Below are 20,824 nucleotides of genomic sequence, written 5' to 3'. Positions count from 1 at the left end.
TAGGAGGGGTGACATGGGAGCCCCGCTAGTGCAGCATTGGCATTAGGCATCACACCAGCTAAATGATCTACAATTTTTAATTTTGGAAGTGGCTAACCTCACGAGAGGTGGCAATGTTCAAGCCTGGTTGTGGAAACACGAGCAGAGATGGATATATCATTGGAAGACAGTGACTCCTACTGGACTGAATCGCGAAGTTGAATGGTGGGCGTTTCTACACTGATGATGGACAGTTTGGCATATTACAAATACAGGGTGCTCAGCTGAGCACTGACGTCACAGGAAATGAGAGACTTTTTCCTTTGAACCAGATATCCTGCCGACTGCGTCAAGAGTCTGTATACACCTTGTTTTTTTGAATCTTATAAAGTTTCACCTTCTTTTTGTTTTTGTCTAGGAAGGATGTATAATTGAATCTTACACAGAGTTGCGGGTTCTCTGAAGAAGCCAACTCGGCGAAACGCGTCAGAACCTCGCCGGATCATCGCTTTATGGACATTTAAGCTAAGTCTGATTAAGTTCACTGTTTTTGAATTCTTTACGCATTGGATATTTATTCACTTTATGGACATATAACAATATTACACCGGTTTTTAAGAAATATTTTTAATCACCTTTCTACCAAAATCGGTGGTGCAATGATAGATTCTGTGAAAATTGCTTTAGGGGTTTGTTCCCCACGTTGAGCTTTTTCCATTCCATCCGTGGATTCTGAGCACCATTCGGGTTCAAAAAGGTGTTAAAAATTTCTGTAGCATTGTTCCTCATTGTTTTTTGTGATTATCAAGCCTTGGAACAATTCTTTGTTCATTTTTCACCCAGTTTTCCTTTTGATGATATACAAGTTACATTGCAAATGGGTATATATTGGGCATGGATGTTGAATGAAGGAGAAGCTTAATGGCCAGTACACTGGGCTGTGATCCTGGGGAACTAGGTTCAATTCCCACTGCAGCTCCATGTGTCCCTAGGCAGGTCAATCAACCCTCTATTGCCCCAGGTGCAAAAAGCTTAGGCTGTGAGCCTACTAGGAACAAAGAAAGTACCTCCATATAATGTGTACAGCATTGTGTGCATCTACATAGAAACATGATGACTGATAAAGGCCAAATGGCTCCCTCCAATCTGCCCATCCACAACATTCACTATTTCTTCCTCTCCCTAAGATATCCCATGTGCTTGTCTCACGTTTTCTTGAATTCAGACACAGTCTTTGTCTCCATGACCTCTACCAGGAAATTATTCACACATCTACCACCCTTTCTGTAAAAAAAAAAAAAATTCCTTAGATTGCTCCTGAGCCCATTGCCTCTGAACTTCATCGCATGCCCTCTCACTTTGGAGTTTCATTTCAATTGAAAGAGACTCACCTCATTCATATTTATGCCACATAGATATTTAAAAGTCTCTATCATATCTTCCCTCTCCCGCCTTTCCTCCAAAGTATACTGATTGAGATCTTTAAGTCTGTCCTTATACACCTTATGACAAAGACCACCAAACATTTTAGTAGCCTTTCACTGGACTGACTCCATCCTTTTTATATCTTTTTGAAGGTGCGGCCTCCAGAATTGTACACAATATTCTAAATGAGGTCTCCCTAGAGTCTTATATAGGGGCATCAGTATCTCCTTTTTCCTGCTGGCTTTTCCCTATGCAGAGTAGAGTATAATAAGTAAAATCTCTCCGAGAATTGGAATCTTTACCATGTTTTCAGCATCTCATTAAATCTTTTTATTTCCTGAGGTATTTCAGGTTGCTCTCCCAGCAGCGATAATTTAAGTTTTTTTTATTAGTAATTTGTTTTATATATATTTTAACTATTGTAGTATACTATTAGAATGGGATTGAATAGTCTGGTATGAGTGTGGTATCCTAGGTAAATGGGAGCCCGAGCCCCCCGTATCGATGGGCAGAATATAACACGGGGCTAGTAGGCCCTCGTGTCGCCCATTGGCTGGGGTGGAAGTAGGGCGGGATAATTGGTAGGGAAGGACAGGATAGTTTAAATTTGGTTGGTGGGAAGGCGGGTAACGCACGGGGCCAAAGTTATTAAAGAAGGGAAGTGGGAGGACTCGTCCTCTTCCCACCCACCCGCCCATTTTTTATGGGGCAGTACAAAGTAGCTCGGGATGGCGGATATCCCGAGCTACTGGGTCATTGGGGCTCATCAGGTGATGAGCAGTGGGCCGGTGAGGTGCCATGCCCGGTAGGTCAGGTGACCCGGATAAAGGTGCATGAGGGACATGCCACCCCTCTGACCCTTGCTGTGGTGGCGGGGTTGAAGGCACTGAATGATTTTTTTGGATAGCTGGGGAGGAGCTCTTTGTTTCATGTTAACTGAAGTTATGATATGTTAAAGTGTTTTGATTAATAAACTGAGCTGCGGCTAATTTCTTCCATCAAAAAACTGTAGTGTTTGTATTGGTTTATATTTAATCTTAACTCGTATTGTCTACTGCTACAGTCGCTTTTATGGAGAAGTGGTATATCAAATTCAAATATACTACAAACTATAAATTATAAGACGAATATGACCGTAACATGTATAAAAAGGGCAATTTATTGACATCACAAAATTTAAATGAATACAATATTATATTAGTATTTATGGATCCTTAATATAACTCAAAAGGAGTTCAATGCGATTTACAATTTACAAGTCTGACACTATAGAAAAGACTAGTAGTAATAGCAGACCTGACCCGGTAGGGAGGGGGGAGGGGGCAACACCATATACAGAGGTCTGTATGAATGTCAGCATTATCCCTGGCAGGATGCATCATTACATAATGTCAGAACCAGAAATGAACAAAGTTCCATAGATACTTCAGTTATAGATGAATGAATAAGTAAAAATGAGAACAACAAACTGCTAGAGTTGCTATTACAAAAATATTCACAAAATGCATAATTTAAAAGCTGTTAATGTTTTCTGTATATACCTAAATAAGAAAAAGCCTACTCTACACGAGAGGGGTCACAACATGTAAACTGGAAGGAAAAGACCTGCTCTCAATTCTGGGAACTATCTTAAACCTGCGGGCTTTCAAAGTTTGCACTACTTGATTAATATTGGTTAGATACACCAGGAATATCTAGAGATTTAATAAATAGCTGGGGATGCCTATCAGTTCATGGGAACTTGTTGGCAGAAAGTCAAAAGTTCACCAGGGCATATCAGGCATAAAGCACCCAAGTGCATGCAAGGTTGCCCATAAACATCATTTAAAGCCATCCACTAGCTTAAAAAACCAATTAGTGTGTTAAAAAGTTTAATAAATATAAATTCAAATGTGCAAAGATTGACGATAATAATAATAAAGTGCCCAAAGTGTCAGGTGCAAAATCACATCGTTCCTGAATTTCAAAAAGCACACCAAGTGCAAAATCACTAATTGATGAGCCTTGAGAAAGCAAGAAATCACATTTGTCCAATAAATTTAAACTGTCATCTGCAAGGACTTATCTGAGAAGCCACCAACATCCATCTAGTAAGAGGGTCTGTTGTCCGGGAGGGCCAACTGATCGCCCTACAGAGCCCCGTTTCATTTCCTTCTTCAGGGGCAAACTCAGGGACGTCTCCCACTGAAAACTAAATCAAGCACTGCTCCTCTCCAGCGCGGGACATATAAAATCCAAAGATGGACTGCATTCAGCCTGTGGGCTTTATGTTGCTCACCCCTGCTATAAACCAACTTCTCACTTTAGAGAAGTTAAATTGCTGTTTAAATGAATTGTTAGATTAGAGGTGAACTTGTTAAGGTTGAATCCTTAGAGTTGTTGTGGCATGTTGGGACACAATAGGGAATTAAATACTTGCTTGAAAGCAGTGCATCTCTTTACAACCTGGGGATCCTCCTTGATGTGAGTTGGTTTGTTACCAATAAACCCCTCCTTATTTTTTAATCAAGCTACACTAGAAGTTTTTAGCGCGGACTGGCAAGGTAAGTGCTCCAACATTCATAGGAATTCTATGAGTGTCGGAGCATTTACCGTGCCAGCCCGTGCTAAAACCCTCTAGCACAGCTTGATAAAAGGGACCCTAGATTATTGCAATATTCTGTATTGTGGACCGACAAAGAGGTAACTTCAGCAGTTACAGATAATTCAAAATAATTCAGCTCAGTTTAATTTTGGACAAGAACTATGAGCACGGCACCACTATTGAAAAGAAGCATAAGATCAGCCAGACTGAGTCAGACCAAAAGACCATCTAGTCCAGTATCCTGCTTCCAACGGTGGTCAATTTGGGCCACAAGTACCTGGCAGCATCTCAAAAAGTAGGGATAAGTAGTGCCTTTCAAGTTTATTAAAATTTTTGATTGAACGCCTATTACAGATTCTAAGCATTGTACATAAAAAAGGGATGTAGGTTAAAAACAAAACTAATATATAAAAAAACAAATGACATAGATAATAATGGACTCACAGATGCAAAAGGAAGAGGTTAGAACTACAATAAAAGTAGAAAGTAAACATGCAAAGGGAAAAACCGAGAGGAAAGGTTTCAAAGATTTTAATCAATCAGCTCAAATAGGAGTAGTGTTTCAGGGGCAATAGCGGATGTCAGAAAAGTGACTAGATATGGAGATATTTATTGTTCAAAAACATCTTTGAAAAGAAAGGCTTTTAATGCCCCTTTAAATTTCTAAGACAAACAAATGATGTAGAATACTAGAAACAATATATGAGGCATGGTAGCAAACGAGAGCATGTTGGCGGCAACCGTGCAACACAAGACCTAGGGCTCCTTTTACGAAGGTGCGCTAGCGGTTTTAGCGCACGAACCGGATTAGCCGAAAATCTACTGCCTGCTCAAAAGGAGGCGGTAGCGGCTAGCGTGCGCAGCAATTTAGCGCACGCTACTCTGCGTGTTACGGTCCTAGCGTGCCTTTGTAAAAAGAGCTCCAACCAACTATTCATTAGCTGGTATAGGCACTAAACAGTTTCAGCACTTCCCCTGAAGAAGCCTGTTAGTGTGAAATGAATCTGGCCTCCGTCGATCTTAAATGGTTGCCAACTCTCTCTTCCTTATTAAGTATGAGAGAAAATGAATTCTAAAGTGATATAAATATTTAAAATTGATTAAAAAAATATAAATTATAAAAAAAATCTAAATAATAAATATTTAATAAAAAATTAATGAATTTAAACTGAGGTTTTTGACCTATGATAGTACCCTAAACCCCAAATCGATGTCTTTCTATTGACTGGACTCTGCATGTTCTTTGAGGTCTTTTTTCCTCTGTTTGGATGCTACCGTGTATCATATATTGTTTCTAGTGTTCTACATCATTTGTTTGTCTTAGGATTATTAATTTTGAACACTAATTCAATGCCTTCACTAATTTTGTTCAGTTTGCACTGCATACCCTTTAAATTTCTATAAAATTTTTTCTTCCCTAAGAAAAGAAGGTAAAGAATTCCATATTGAGGAGGCAGTTACCAAAAATATCATAGTACGTCAGGGATTAATATTCTTTAGTGAGGGAACATATAGAAGGTGCTGATTTATATATGTGGACGAAAATATAAAATTGAACCTACTATAAAAATATTAGGTGTAACTCTTGACAAGCATCTCACTTTGGAAAAACATACAGACCTACTGTTTAAGAAATGTATATCGGTCCTATGGAAGCTTCGCACCATCAAAAAATTTTTTGATGAATTATCTTTCGGTTTACTGGTGCAAACATCTATACTGAGTACTTTGGATTACTGTAATATCATTTATTTTGGGGGCCTATAAAAAAATTCTTAAAAAATTAAGACTAATCCAGAATACCGCAATTCGTTTGATCTTTGGTCTAAAAAAATGGGAACATATTACCCCATATTTTCAAAAACTCCACTGGTTGTCTGTGGAATCCAGAATTCTTTTTAAATTTGCTTGTAGCAGTTACAAAACAGTCTTCGGGATGTTACTAGTCTACCTCGCCTCCCAGTTTCTCTTGAACTGTTCTAACACGAGAACTCGCAGAAAAACTTTATTTAACTATCCCTCCCTGAAATCATGCCAATATAAGAAGTTTCTTGACAGAACTTTAACATTCCAGGCAGCCCAACTGAATATATGGCTTGGTAAACTCATACTTGAAGCTGCCTCTTATGCTGATTTCAGAAAACAATTGAAGACATGTCTGTTTGACAAGTTCCAATCCTAAACCATGTTTACGGCCATAACTTACTTGAATTTTTTTTATTATTTATTTATTCATTCATTCATTTTCAAAATACAATTCAAGATATACTTGTACAGAAAGCTTTTAAGTCAAGAAAATCTACAAAACAAAGAAAAAAACACTTCAAAATATCAAGTTTAACTTAAATCAGCTCAAGTCCACAAAAGATCCAAAATGTAATATATAAACGGAAATCAAGGAAAACTAACATAGGAAGAATGATGCGGGTAACTGATATGGGCATCTATTACATTCTATACCCCTTCTTTCTTTTCCTTCTCAAGTCGGGTAAGAGAGAGGAAAGCAGTCAGCTGGAAGGACTCAAATAAAACATATTTTTGAGAATTATATTGTATAATACACTTGCAGGGATAACGAAGGTAAAAAGTTGCACAAAGAGCTATAATTCCTGGTTTTTAACATAAGAAATTATTTTCTATGCCAACTTACTTGAATTTTTATAGCCTTAATTTACTATGATTTTATTAGTTGCCCATCCTTAATTATCACTCCTCTATTTAAACTATGTTATTATCCTAACTTTTAGATTTTAAAAGATGCATTCTTATAGACTTTATTGTATTTAAGATTGTTAACCTTTTCTTCCGTTTGTATTTTAAATCGATTGTATGTACTTTTATTGTTAACCGCTTCGAACTTCTGGTATAGCGGTATATAATAAATAAATTATTATTATTATTATTATTTATAGATCTGAATAGTTTGTCAATGAAAATTGGAACATTTGATGATAGAGTTTTGAAGGTTAGTAAAGCAATTTTGTAAGTTATTATATGGATAATGGGGAGCCAGTGTGCTGATTTTAGAAGGGGGAATGACGTGTTTCACCATGTTTATTTTAATAGAAGATTATAAACTTTTCTGCCAGGAACCTATCCAAACCTTTTTGAAAACCCAGATATGCTAACCGCTGTTATTACATCCTCTGGCAGTGAATTACAATGTTTAAATACTAACTGAGTGAAAGGAAAAAAAAAGGGATTTTCTATTTTTAAAATATTGCCATATAACTTCATAGAGTGTCCTCTCATCTTTGTACGTATTAAAGGCAGTTACATTAGTAACCAGTACATTATAGAGTACAATTCAAAGTGCTTTGTATGTCATTTAAGGCCCTGAATTATATAGTCCTGGATTATGATTCCAAAGGAATAAGCTGATTCCATATGTCTATGGAAGGTTACTTCGATCCTATCTGTTGTTTTGTGACAAGGTGAGATTGCAGTACACATCTATGTGGGTCCTTCTGAATTTCACTTAGGGCTCCTTTTACTAAGCTGCGCTAGCAGTTTTAGCGTGCGCTAAATTTCCACGCATTCTAGACACTAATGCCACCATTGAGCTGGTGTTAGTTTTTATGCCTAGCGTGGAGGTTAGCGCACGCTAATCGGCAGTGCACCCTAAAAACGCTAGCGTACCTTAGTAAAAGGCGCCCTTAGAGTAAAACTATCTAGTGTTTCAAAAGAACTTTCAGACTTGGCTATTTGTTCAGGAACTTGGGATATGAACTGGAAGACACGGGGAAGAAGAAACACATGTTATGTGCATTGTGCTGTTGAAGTTAAATGGCCATTATTGTTTGTATAAGTTTGCTTATATCTCGCTTGTATAATTTTATATAATATATATTTTATATAATATATATAATTTTATATAATTTTGCTTATATTTCTGTGGTAAAGCAAGTAACCAAGTGCAATAAACATCTTTTAATTAGCAGTTCTTAGACAGGCCTGCGGTGTTTCCATGCTGGACTATCGTAATGCGGTATAAATCAGACTGCAGCAGAAAACTTTGAGCCCATTTGACAAAAAATTGCATAACACTAGCATTCGCATCACTCCTCATATAAACATCACTAAATAAAGACACATAACACTTAGTAAAGGCAAAGCATGGGCCGCAGCTATATTAAACTTATCCATCAATGAATTCATATAAACATAACATTTTCATACATAAATAATTCAGTGTAGCTTAACAACCATAAACCTTGGAGCTATTCGGTGTCAAACTAGCTCAACTCACAAAACTCAAACCCCTTGATGCTAATCGGTGTCAAATTAGCTCAGCTCACCAAATTCATCACATTCCAGCAAACCCCACTTCCCCCAGCAAGACTCGCGGTGTCGGAGAATCATGCCAGCCACCTATGGCGGTTCCGCACATGAGCAGACTAAGCACATATAATACATAACTTTATAAGCCACACTGTCCACAATTCAGCTCCATAACACATTTCCGCAAAAGCTGCAACCAATCCATCCTCCACTCACCAAAACAAAACAACCCAAAACTGGGAGGGCGGGAAGGGAACAAATTTAAACCCTACCTACCCACCTCTTCCCACACTCCCACCCTTCCCAAAATGATTTAACCCACCAAAATCACACCTAATCCCACACAATTCCTCAACCAATCACCCTTTTCTCTTCCTAACAACCAATCCTCCTGTCCTAGCACCCCAACAACCAATCCCTGCCACCCTTCAGCTCCCACTACCAAACCTCACAAACTAACCCCCCCACCCCAGCCCACTGTAAACATTGTATAAGGGTTCGCTCAGCCACTGTTATCAGCTTACAGCTAAACTGTAAGCTCCTGTAGTGATGCCACTGTGGTAAATACACTGAAACCCATTCAATTCCTATAGGCTTCGGTATATTTACCACAGTGGCATCACTACCGCAGCTTTGTAACAGGGGCCCTTTATGAATATTGCAACTCATTCAAAATTCCGTCTCCTGGTTAATTACTAAATGTCACTGCTCAGACTACATTACTTCCTATTTCAGATCCCTACATTGGTTGCTAACTAGTCATAAGGAGCAGTTCTCGTACAGTGCTTTTGTGGAGGTTCTGGGTACTTTAGAATGGTAGGAGAGTGTGGTGCAGTTGTTAATACAGAAAACAAACAGCAAAGGAAGACTCTGGTGCTCAGTATCTTTTATTAATGTATCGTGACTTGACACGATCGTGTTTTGGCCCAACCGAGCCTGCCGCAGGAGTCTCAATGAATACATATAAAACTTACATATAAAAATTTGCATATAAACAGATAAATAATTTAATATAGATAGAAATACATGTAAATTACAATTAATCAAATGACTAAAAACATTTTAATAAACATTTTAATAAAAATACATAAAAACATGGAAACAAAGAAACTGGACTACTTAGAAGCTTATATATATGTTACTTATGTATGATGTTCGTAAATGCGTACTAGTGATATGGAATATGTTTTCTACTTTTCAAGCTTTGGGAAGTAATTATCTCCTGATCTCTTGCGGCAGTGGTTAAAGCTACAGCTTCAGCCCCTTGAGGTTATGGGTTCAAACCCTGCTCTGCTCCTTGTGACTTTGGGCAAGTCACTTAATCCCCCCATTGCCCCAGGTATATTAGATCGATCTTGAGCCCCCCCAGGACAGATAGAGAAAAAGCTTGAAATACCTGTATGTAAACCACTTTGAGTGTGGTTGTATAACTACAAAAGGCAGTATACAAGCCCTAATCCCTTATTAGTTACAAGATTTTGTATCTGTTCCAAATGCCTGCATTCAGCCATCAGAAAGTTACTAGTTCTTTCCCTCCCATAAGAGATGCAGCTATCGGCCAGGACTCATGTTTTTTGTTTGTACTGGAATACTTTTTTTATGTCCCTGCAAGAGGAAAGTGATTTGCTTTCCTTCCATAGCAAGGTAAAATATGTTTACTGTTTTTGAAAGGTTTTGGGCTGGTGTTGGCTACTGCTGGCTAGTGCTAGAATAAGAAGAGGGGTGGGGGAGTGTTTCTTCTGATTTGTTAGTGTTCAGTTGTATGGAAAATGTTATGTGCTGGTTTGTCCCCTACTAAGAGACAGGTTTATCTCCCAGATTGTCAGGTTATAAAAATATGCTAAATATATAACTGGAATGGAAAATTCTAAGGAAAATCAAATCCTCAGTATCTCACCACTCTTGGATAATGAATTGTCTTGAAATCTATAAATTAATCCCAGGATTGATCATGTACATACAGTTCACTGTGAAAATGTGGCAGATTATATTCTACTTGAATTATTGAAGTGGACAATTTGTCATCCTAACATTAAGATTCAGCGAGGAATATTTCAAGGAGATTATCTGTCACCACTCTAGCTTTTCTGACACTAAATCCACAGGGCAGTCTCATTAACTCCTTGAGCTAGGGATTTAGTTTTAATACTAGAGGCGCTAATGATTTACAGATATCTCATGTACCAAATCGACCTTATTTGAAGGGTTACAGTTTCAGGAACAACTCCAAGCTGTGATGAGTTTTCTTGGATGACATCAGGATAATAATTGATCTCCACAAATATCCTAAAATGGCCTTCCTTAATGGAAAACTAAGCAAACTAACCCTCTCCTTTACAAAGCCGCACTAGTGTTTTTAGCGCCAGCTCAGATGCTCGTAGGAATTCTATGAGCGTCGGAGCTGTTACCGTGGCGGCTGGCTCTAAAACTGCTTGCGCGGCTTTGTAAAGGAGAGGGTAATATGTCTAACTCGAGAGTGCAATATAAAATTATTTCAGCAGCAAGACATATAGGGTCTGATTCTAGAAATGGCGTATACCATGATAGGCACTTGCAAAACAAGTGCTTACCATGTGTCAATCACCGGTAGGTGTCATGTCCCGAATTGCATCTATTTTTTGCACAGATGCCTTAAATATAGGCCAGAATCTTACTGGACTGGCCACCATGAGAATGGGCTACTGGGCTTGATGGACATTTGATCTGACCCAGTAAGGCTATTCTTATGTTCTTATCATTTAGGTGACATCTGCAGATCACTAGTACCTAGCAGAAACCCAAAGAGTAGCAACATTCCATGCTATCGATCCAGGGCAAGCAGTGGCTTCCCTCATGACTGTCTCAGTAACAGACTATGGACTTTTCCTCTAGGAAATTGTCCAAACCTTTCTTAAAACCAGCTACGCTATCTGCTCTTACCACAACCTCTGGCAATGCATTTCAGAGTTTAACTATTCTTTGAGTGAAAATATAATTCCTCCTATTTGTTTTAAAAGTATTTCTCTGTAACTTCATTAAGTGTCCCCTAGTCTTTGTAATTTTTGACCTAGTGAAAAATCAATCCACTTATACCCTTTCTACTTCACTCAGGATTTTGTAGACTTCAAACATATCTCCCCTCAGCTGCTTCTTCTCCAAACTGAAGAGCCCTGACCTTTTTAGTCTTTCCTCCTTTATCATCTTGGTCGCTCTTCTTTGAAACTTTTCAGCGCTGCTATAACTTTTTTGAGATAAGGAGACCAGAATTGAATGCAATACTCCAGGTGAGGTTGCACCATAGAGCGATACAGAGGCATTATAACACTCTTAGTCTTGTTAACCATTGTTTTTTAAAAAAATAATTCCTAGCATCTTGTTTGCTTTTATGGCCGCCGCTGTACATTTCATGGAAGGTTTCATCGTATTATCCACAACAACACCCAGATCCTTTTCTTGGACGCTAACCCCCAAGGTGAACCCTAGCATCCGGTAACTGTGATTCGGGTTATTCTTCCCAATATGCATCACTTTGCATTTGTCCACATTAAATTTCATCTGCCACTTGGACACCAAGTCTTCCAATTTCTTAAGGTCTGCCTGCAATTTTTCACAATCCGCATGCGTTTTAACAACTTTGAACAGTTTAGTGTCCAGTAGGTTTTTTTGCATGGGTTTTGGTGGGCTTGCATGCTCCACCACAAGTGTGGTAATTAGAATGGGATATGGGTCTGGGTACCCTTTTTTGCAATCCACTGCACTGACCAACAGGCTACTCCAGAGACCTGTTTGCTGTACTAATAGGTACATCTGAGCTGTCATATGGGCAGCTATGTACTATTTCATTTATATCTTTCTATTATAATAGTTCTTCAAGTATGCACTAAGCAAGATACAGAATCCACTCATACAATTATGTAATTATTAATAATAATTTTGTGATTTGGAAGTCCTCAGTGTGAGTTGCATAAGTCAGATAAATGCAACGCATTCAATGCTTATTTCATGCAGGAGCCCAAGGCTCAATGCAGCACATCATAAGTAATAATAGTGCAGAGTGTAAAAAAAAGCACTCAAATAATGTGAACAAATAATAATAGAATGAGTGGAGACCAATCTCACAAGTGCTCCAACACTGCATAACCCACTAAAAGTACAATAATCAAAAGAATTTATCTTGTGCTGGAAAAAACAGTCAATATGCTGCCGTATGAGAGCTTTTCTCAATCGTCCCAGAAAGAAGAAATATTTGCAGCTCCCGGTTCTACTGTGCTCAGTTTCGGGACACCCCCCCCCCCCCTTCATCAGGAACCTCCAAACTGCTGCTATAATAATAACTCCAAGTTTGATGAAAGAGAATAATTTTCAGCAGAGTGAGACTTGCACACTGAGCTGGTCAGAGTCCTCTGGGTTTTTCATTTTGATTAATTTATTATATGGGAGGGGGTCAGTGGCCACTGTAGGAGTGTATGCATGTGCATGTGTGTGTGGGGGGCGGAGGGGATGCATACATTCCTCCAGTGGTCATCTGTTAAGTTTTGTCAACTTTTAGCATTTATTCGTTGTTAGGACAGATCTAGCTCCAAATGTTCAAATTGTGTCCTGAACAAATTCTTAAATGTTTGATTGTGGCAGGAAAATATCCAAATCATAAGTCCTTCCTAGTCCCACTCAAACCATGCCTTAACAAGCTCTTTTACGATTTAGACAAACTATGGAAAAACAGCCTAGAAATCCATCTAGAAAATTGGTTTTGAAAATAGCGAATTGGAAGAGTTTATTGAAAAACAAACAACCATCTGCTCCTTTATGCTTCTTCCTTTTTGAAGATTAACCTCCTAAAGCTCAGATTCTTCTTGGGATGCCAAAGGTTAGGTGGCAGTAGGTATCCTACTACTACCTAACTTACCATATTTTTTCTGCACTATAAAAAGCACCTGACCAAAAGATGCACCTATGTTTAGAGTAGGAAAACCAAAAAAAACCACATTCTGAACCAAATTGTGTAGTAATATATTTAATAAAATAAGAACATAAGAATTGCTGCTGCTGGGTCAGACCAGTGGTCCATCATGCCCAGCAGTCCACTCACGTGGCCAAAGACCAGTGCCCTGAGTCTAGCCTTACCGGCGTATGTTCTGGTTCAGCATGAACTTGTCTAACTTTGTATTGAATCCCTGGAGGGTGTTTTCCCCTATAACAGCCTCCAGAAGAGTGTTCCAGATTTCTACCACTCTCTGAGTGAAGAAGAACTTCCTTACATTTGTACAGAATCTATCCCCTTTTAACTTTAGAGAGTTCCCTCTTGTTTTCTCTACCTTGGAGAGAGTAAATATCCTGTCTTTATCTACTAAGTCTATTCCCTTCATTATCTTGAATGTTTCGATCATGTCCCCTCTCAGTCTCCACTTTTCAAGAGAGAAGAGGGCCAGTTTATCTAATCTCTCACTGTACGGCAACTCCTCCAGCCCCTTAAACATTTACTCACTCTTCTCTGGACTTTTTCAAGTAGTACTATGTCCTGTTTCATGTACAGCGACCAGTGCTGGACGCAGTATTCCAGGTGGACGCCTCCACCTGGAATAGTGATAACCAGAACATATGCCGGTACAGCAGCATGATAACCTTCTCTGATCTGTTCGTGATCCACTTCTTAATCATTCCTAGCATTCTGTTTGCCCTTTTTGCCGCCGCTGCACATTGCGCGGACAGCTTCATTGACTTGTCTACTAGTACTCTCCGAGTACTGCACCGGACATCCTACCAGTGCTCCGAGTACTCCATTGGACTTGTCTACCAGTACTCTCTGAGTACTGCACTGGACATCCTGTTTTCATGTATAAGATTTTTTTTTACCAACATGAATCACCTTACACTTATCCATGTTAAATCTCATTTGCCATGTTAGGGCCCATTTCTCGAGCGTGTTTATGTCATGTTGCAGGTCTTCGCAATCCTTCTGTGTCCTCGCTACTCTGAATAACTTTGTATTGTCTGCTCGTCGTATCAACTTTGTATTGTTGCTTGTTGTACCAATTTCCAGGTTGTTTATAAATATGTTGAAGAGCATGGGTCCAAGCACTGAACACTGGAGCACTCCATTTGTGACGCTTTTCCAGTCCAAGTATTGTCCATTTACCCTCACTCTATGTTTCCTATCCGCCAACCAGTTTTTAATCCACCCTCAATTCCATGGTTCACAATTTTTTGATGCAGTCGTTCATGCGGGACTTTGTCGAATGCCTTCTGAAAATCCAGATATACAATGTCGATTTGGTCACCCTTGTCTATCTGCCTGTTTACTCCCTTGAAGAAGTGCAGTAAGTTTGTCAAGAAATATCTTCCTTTGCTGAAATTGTGCTGGCTGGTCCTCATCAGATTGTGTCCGTCAAGGTGATCAATGTGATGTGGTTCTTTATCAGGACCTCTACCATTTTTCCTGGTACCAAGGTCAGACTCACTGGTCTGTAGATTCCCGGATCTCCCCTCGAACCTTTCTTGAAGATCGGCGTAACATTCGCCACTTTCTAGTCTTCCGGAATCCTTCCTGATTTGATCGACAGATTGACTATTAATTGGAGCAGTTCAGCTAAAACCGCTTTCAGTTCCTTGATTACCCTCGGATGGATCCCGTCCGGTCCTGGGGATTTATCGCTTTTAAGCCTATTAATCTGCCCGCATACCTCTTCTAGACTGACCATCAACCCTGTCAGTTTCCCATCTTCGTTTCCTGCGTATAGCCTGTCGGCTTCTGGTATGCTGTACATATCCTCTTCAGTAAATACAGACACAAAAATTGTGTTCAGTTTGTCGGCGATGGCTTTGTCCTCCTTTAGTACTCACCTTATTCCATGGTCATTCAACAGCCCCATGGCTTCCTTCATGGTCGTTTCCCCTTAATATATCGAAAAAGCGGCTTGAAGTGTTTTGCCTCCTTGCCTATTTTTTCCTCTTACTACCTTATGGCACCTGCTTTGATGTTTGTACTTTTTCCAGTTTTCTTTCATTTTTGACCTTTTCCATTCCTTAAATGAAGTCTTCTTGTCTCTGATCACTTCCTTCACCACTACAGTGAGCTATGCCAGTTCCTTGTTCTTTTTTCCCCTTGGATCCCTTGTTGATACACAATATATATAGTATTTGTGCCTCGGTGACTGTGTCTTTAAAAAGGGACCATACTTGCTCTAGCGTTTTTACAGTGCTTATCCACTTCTTAATCTTCTTCCCCACCATGATTCTCATCCCTTCGTAATTCCCTTTTCGGAAGTTCAGTGCTTGGCCGTTGTTCTGGATTGATGTTTTGCCCCTGTGTCCAGGTTGAAGTGGATCATATTGTGATCACTGTTTCCCAGCGTCCCTTCTACTTCTACACCTTGTGCCAGAATTGCATGTCCTCTCTTATTTTCCCTGACAAGTTGTTCCAGGAAGCAATTGCCTACAGCTTCCAGGAACTTGGTCTCCCATCTGCAGCTGGAGGTGCCTAGGTTTCAGTCTATCTCCGGATAATTGAAGTTGCCCATGATAACTATGTTGCTTTCCTTGTAGTTGTGTTTAATCTTGTCCCTCATTTCTCCATCAGTTACTTCGGACTGCCCTGGAGGTTGGTAGTAGATGCCGATCTTCATTTCCATTCCATTTGTTCCCGGTATTTTGGCCCATAGAAAGTGTACCTTATTTTTCATTTCTGGTGTGTTCTCTCCAGTAGACTCGATTCCCTCTTTGATGTATAGGGCAATACCCCCACCTTTTTGTCCTACTCTGTCTCTGCAGTATAGCTTGTATCCTGGTAGCAGTGTCCCAGACGTTTTCCTCATTCCACCATGTTTCTGTGATGCCGATGATGTCAAGATTATCTTTTTGTGTCATAGCTTCCAATTCCCCCATCTTATTCCTTAGGCTCCTTGTGTTCATGTACATACACTTGAATTTGCAGTCTGTTACTTTCTTGCATTTCTTTCCCTCTTGTGTCCCTTTCAATCCGTCAGGATTTCTATCTTGCCTATGATCTGGTGAGTCTTACCCTACAATCTTCTTGCATGGTATCCTCTGGGTATAACGTTTCCCGAACCATCGACTCTTGGTTGACTGTCGGCTTTGCACTCAGCCCCCCTCACTCCCTGCCAGGATCTGCACCCAACCCCATAATCCTTTCCAGGCTCTGTATCCTGTCCTCCTTCCTTACCAGGCTCTGTGCCCACCGCCCTTTCCTCCATGCAGGGCAGAATTAACCAATAGACCAAGTAGTCACGTGCCTAGGGACCAAAATGGTCAGGGAGGCCCGATGAAGGAGGACATCAACATTGTTTATTTCAAATGGCGATGGGCCCCTCCACCATCGATCGGCAACGTGGGCTTCCCCCCCGATCGGCAACGGGGCCCCACCCCGATCGGCAACATGGCCATCCCCCATCAACGGAAAGTAAGACAAGCAAGCAATGTGGGTAAGAAAAGCAACATAGAAACATAGAATATGACGGCAGAAAAGGGCTGTAGCCCATCAAGTCTGCCCACGCTAATGACCCACCCCCAGATTTCACCCGGCTAGAGATCCCACATACATATCCCATTTCTTTTTAAAATCAAGCACGCTGCTGGCGTTAATCACCTGCAATGGAAGTTCATTCCAATGATCGATTACCCTTTCGGTGAAGAAATACTTCCTGATGTCGCCATGAAATTGCCCGCCTTTGATTTTCAGCGGATGACCTCTTGTGGTTGAAGGTCCTTTAAGAAAGAAGATATCGTCTTCCACCTCGATGCGGCTCGTGATATATTTAAAAGTCTCAATCATGTCTCCCCTCTCTCTACGTTCCTCGAGCGTGTATAGCTGCAGTTTATTTAGTCTTTCCTCATATGGGAGGTTCTTGAGTCCCGAGACCATCCTGGTGGTCATTCGCTGAACCGACTCGATTCTCCGCACATCTTTTTGATAATGTGGTCTCCAGAATTGAACACAATATTCAAGGTGAGGTCTCACCATGGATCTGTACAGGGGCATTATGACTTCGGGCCTCCGGCTGACGAAACCTCTACGGATGCATCCCACCATTTGTCTAGCCTTGGATGCAGCTTTCTCCACCTGCTTGGCAGTTTTCATGTCTTCACTAATGATTACTCCCAAATCACGCTCTGCCCTAGTCCTAGCTAAGGTCTCACCATTTAGAGTGTAAGTTCTGCACGGGTTTCTGCTGCCAAGGTGCATGACCTTGCATTTTTTGGCATTGAAGCCTAGCTGCCAAGTCGAGGACCAATGTTCCAATAAGAGCAGGTCCTGTTCCATACTGTCGGGCAAGGTGCTGTTATCTACTATGTTGCAACGGGAACTGTAATTGTGCAAGCGGTACTGCTTGTCCAAAGCTTCCCTCTGACGCAGCTTCCTGTTTCCTCCTGGGTGCATGGTGGAGTGGGGCAGAAGCAGGAGGCCCAGTGTACTTGTGTGCCTAGGGGCCCTCAATGTATTAATCCTGCCCTGCCTCCATGCCCTACCAGGCTTTGCAGTCAGCCCCTCTCCCTGCCAGGCTCTGTACCCTGTTCCCCCTCTGGTGGTCTAGTGGTAGGCCAGGACAGGAGGGATTCGTCCCAGCCGACTAACATTTTTTTTACATGCCAGTACCTTTTTTAATTCTGGTGGTCCAGCAGTGCATCAGCAGGAGTGAGCTTTCCACGCTCCTGCCCCTCTCTTGTTGGATGGCTGCCTCATATCTTTGCAGCCAGTGGTGCACAAGGCAGGAGCAAGCTTTTCGTGCTCTAGCCTGGCCCCGCATCACTCCCTGAATGGCAAAAACTAATGTCAGCCATTCAGGAAATGGGCTGGGGCCAGGCTGGAGCATGAAAAGCTTGCTCCTGCCTCATGCGCTGCTGACCACAAGATCCGATGAGGCGGAGAGCGTGGAGAGCTAGTGAGTTTCAGGCACTTGGCCGGTTGCCCTTCTCCTGTGACTGCGGGGTCCTCTCACAGGCAGTACATCAGTAGCATCCACTCCCTCCAACAACGAGAGTATGGAGAGCCAGTGAGTTTTAGGCACTTGCCCTTCTCCTGTGACTGCGGGGTCCGCTTGCAGGCAGTACAACAGCAGCGTCCGCTCCCTCCAACAATGGGAGCGTGGAGAGCCAATGAGTTTTAGGCACTTGGTTGGTTGCCCTTCTCCTATGACTGCAGGGTCCTCTTCCATGCGGTGTCCGGTCCATGGAATGCGGCTGTGGGCATGTGCACCTATGGAGCATGTGCAAAGGAGCATGTTCAAATGCGCACACACCTCTGGAGCACCTTCGGAGCAGGTTTGGTATGTTTGGAGCTATGAACAGAATTTCTGTTCAATTTCTTTTGATGGGGAAAAGGAAAGGAGGCATGAAGAAGCCTGCCTCTTTTGAGTCTCAAAGCCCAATGGATAAGCATCTAATGCCAGTATTATCATCACTAACAACTGGTCCTTTATCGACCTTGGAATTTTCCCTATTAACAGGGGGCCTACCCCTCCCCCTCAACCGACAGGAGGCAGACTTGGTTCAGTTGACATGGGTCAATCCAGGTTGGTGGTAGAGCGCGGGTCTGAAGAAGATCTGGCCATAACTGATATATCTCAGGATTCATATACTACTGGTATTAAATCTTTAGTCCCTGTTTCTCTTAATTATTAATCTATAGGTAATTCAATATTAGAGGGAAATGATTTAATGTTAAAAGATATTATGCAAGCGATTGTTAAGATGGATGGAAATTTACAAAGTAACTTACAGAGCTTTACAAAGTTTTCTGAAAATGTATCTATGAAATTTAATGAACAGGAGTCTAAGGGCTCCTTTTACGAAGGTGCGCTAGCGTTTTTAGCGCACTCACAAGGTTAGCATGCGCTAGCCGAAAAACTACCGCCTGCTTAAAAGGAGGTTGTAGTAGCTAGCGTACGCGGCATTTTAGCGCACGCTAAAACCGCTAGCACACCTTTGTAAAAGGAGCCCAAAGTTAAAACTGGTAGAGAAACAATGTGAAAAAAATGGAAGCTCGGGTTAAGCTTTGTCAGGCTGCACAGTCATTAACAATTAAAGATAGTTTATCGATCCATTCTAAGCTTGAAATTTTAGAAAATTCTATAAGAGCACTTAATTTGAGATTATAGAATTTCCCAATAACACATTTTTTATCCTCTAGAGAGTTTCTAAAAATCTACCTTAAAGAGGATTTGCAGATTGTTATAAAGGACAGGGATATTACTAATGCTTATTATATCCCAGTTGGTATTAGAGAAGTGAAACCCGAAAGAGAAATTGATAATATTTCCTCTCCAGATAGTTTGGATCTTACGGAGATTTCTTGAAAATACACAAGAACTTATATCTAAAAGATCAACATTGTTAATCACTTTATCTTCTTTGAAGAAAAAAAGTTATTATGAAAGCTTACTTTCCCTAAAAAATAAGAGTTGTTTTATGGCCAATCTATTTCAATTTTCACGAACGTATCCAGGCAGACACAAAGTCGACGTAAGGCCTTCCTTTTGCTAAGACCTAAAGTCTTGGCAATGGGAGGTACTTTTTTTCCTAAAATTTCCCTCAAAATGCCTGGTTATGTGGGAAAATAATTCTTATGTATTTTTGGAGCCAAGTTAGCTAGCATTTTTCTTTTGAATAATCCTGAGAAAAAAAGCATAACATAACAACAGATTTCTAGACCGCATAGCCATAAGTTCAATGTGGCTAACAAAAGATTATGCTATGGAAAAGTACAAAGAATATTCTAAGAAATACATAGATATCTAATTGGTCAAAAATCTAGAAAAGAGAACAGTTTTCAACAATTTTCCAAAGTGTTCATAACAAAATAGACCTGAGTAACAATGATCGGAAATCTTTATCATGATACGCCGCTTAATATGAGAGAGTGTGCTCATGCTATTTTTTGCTTTTACAGCCCTTAACTGATGGAAATGTAAATAAAGCATGGGATTTTCTACTATTCCTATGTGGCACTTTAGCGAACCTATCGACATGGTATAGTGGAGCGACTTTAAAAGCGACTTTATAATACAAACATCTCAACTTAAATATTACCTGAGACTCAATCGGAAGCCAATGCAGCTCACGTTAATAAGTCACATGGTCATATTTCCTCAGGCCATAAATCAATCTTACTGCTGTATTCTGAACCAAGGTCAATCTAGCCATATTTTTCTTAGTACTCGTCAAATAAATAATATTACAGTAGTCCAATAGACTCAAAAGTAATGACTGAACTAAAATTTTGAAAGTGGCAATTCAGTTTAAACCACTCTTTAAAGTAAAATGGGATTAATAGAAGTATTTCCAGCCAATGTATGATTATTATTTCTTTATATTTTTTGACATCTCCTCTCCCCGCGATATGGGTTAGATAGGAAATAATGTGGTATTGTGTGGTTATTTCCTTTTCCTTTACGAAGCACAAAAATTCCAACGTAGTCTGCAGTGAAACAAGCAGCAAGCAAAAAACAACACACAAACTGCAGATTGTTTATTAAACCAATAAAAATGCAGTAAATATACAACCTTATTACCAACCAAGGGACCCGATACGGTCCGTGTTTCGGATAACACGCCTTCCTCAGG

Source organism: Geotrypetes seraphini, chromosome 3, assembly GCF_902459505.1.
Source record: "Geotrypetes seraphini chromosome 3, aGeoSer1.1, whole genome shotgun sequence".
Taxonomy (NCBI): domain Eukaryota; kingdom Metazoa; phylum Chordata; class Amphibia; order Gymnophiona; family Dermophiidae; genus Geotrypetes; species Geotrypetes seraphini.
This window is presented reverse-complemented; position numbering follows the sequence as displayed.